The sequence below is a fragment of the Myotis davidii genome, unplaced genomic scaffold (genome assembly GCF_000327345.1).
Source record: "Myotis davidii unplaced genomic scaffold, ASM32734v1 scaffold518, whole genome shotgun sequence".
Taxonomy (NCBI): domain Eukaryota; kingdom Metazoa; phylum Chordata; class Mammalia; order Chiroptera; family Vespertilionidae; genus Myotis; species Myotis davidii.
In genome coordinates this window covers 319,945-321,835 of record NW_006289828.1, presented here as the reverse complement: position 1 = coordinate 321,835, position 1,891 = coordinate 319,945, and positions in this window count along the sequence as shown.

Below are 1,891 nucleotides of genomic sequence, written 5' to 3'. Positions count from 1 at the left end.
ATAAGTAATTTTTTGTTTCTCTCTGGCAGCCTTACATTATCATTGATGTTTGGCAATTTAATTATGATGTGTCTTGGTGTTGGTCTATTTGAGTTTATCCTGTTTGGGACCCTGTGCATTTCTTGGACTTGTGTTTTTTCTTCACAATATCAGGGAAGATTTCTGTCATTATTTTTTCAAACAGGTTTTCTATTCCTTGTTCTGTTTCCTCTCCTTCTGGCACCCCTATTATTTGGATGTTGTTTCATTTTGTGTTGTCCCAAAGCTCCCTTAGGCTCTCCTCCTGCTTTTTTAAGTTTTTTTTTTCCAGTTGCTGCTCTGCTTGGGTGCTTTTTCCTACCTTGTCTTATAGCTCACTGGTGCGGTACTCAGCTTCTTCTCATCTACTGTTGATGCTTTCTATTTTTTCTTTATTGCAGCTATATCATTCTTCATTTTCTCCTGTTTCTTCTTCATTTACTCTTGATTCTTACACTTGTTGAATTACTCTTCCATCCTTTTAAGCATCCTTATGACCATTGCTCTGAATTCTTTCTCTGAAAAATTGATTGCCTCCATTTCAGTTACTTCTTTTTCTGGTGATTCCTCCTTTTCTTTCATATGGGGTTTGTTTCTTTGTCTCCCAATTTTTGCTCCTTTTAGCGTGTTTGGTTATGTGGCTCACTCTCTACCACGTTGACCGTAATGCACAAAATATAACTCAACAAGACTTGAAATGGAGGGAACAAAACATGAATGCATTCATGACACTGATAATTCCAATAAAGGTGACCACCAGAGAAAAAGAGAATTAGGGGAGAGAAAATAGTATAAATATGATATTGAGAAAAGGGGGGGAAAGGGTAAGAGAGAAAAAAATAAAGAAGGAAAAAAATATGTATACGGAAAGAAAACTCCACAAAACCAACAACTAAATCAAAAAAATGCAAATAGCAAATACCCAGAAAAAGGGGGGGGGGAGCCTAATCTGAAGAGGCAGAGCTTATTTCCAGAAAGTAAGGTAAAGGAATTGAATGAATGTTGAATGGCCACGGTTCAGTATAGAGAAGGTTGAAACAGAATGAGTGGATAAGAAGAAAAGTAAAAAAGCAAAATGATCAATCAATAAAAAAGTTATTTTTTTCCTTTTTTTAATCTATTTATATACTCATCTGGTCTTGGAAGAGGAGAATAGAGTAGAGAGAAAATAGGCCTGAGTTTGGTGAGTGAAACTAATTAAATAATTAGGAGAAAAAGAGAGCAAGCAAGGAGAGGAAAAACAAAAACATAAAAAATAGGAGAAAAATGGCTAGCAAAGAAAGAGAAAAGAGAAGGGTGCATGGACTTGGAGCAGGGGAGAGGAAATTAGATATATGAGTAAGCCAGCAGAGACTACTATAATAGTACATATGTCTTCTTTTTTCCCCATTAATATTGGTTTTTTACAGAGAGGAAGGGAGAGGGATAGAGAGTTAGAAACATCGATGAGAGAGAAACATCGATCAGCTGCCTCCTGCACAACCCCATTCTTCCCAGTTATTATTCTCAAAAGTATCCTTTAATATGTACTGCCCACTACTGGACTCTCCCATCCCGATCAAAGGCAGGTGGCCAGCCAAATGCCCCATCCCCTTCCACCCGGCCCACCACACCATGATTGGCCTGCAGCTCCTCCCCCCAGCCAGCCCTGCTCTTGATTGCCCTCCACCCCAATAGGGGGCAGGGCTGGCTGGCCAACCTCCTACAGCACTTTCCCCAGCCGGCCCCATGCCCAATGGACCCCCACCACCCTGATTGGTCTGCAGCCCCTCCACCTGGCCGGCCCCACCCCTGACCACCCCCACCACCACCACAATAGGGGGCAGGGCTGGCTGGCCACCTTCTTGCAGACCCTCCCTCAGGCAGGCCCCAC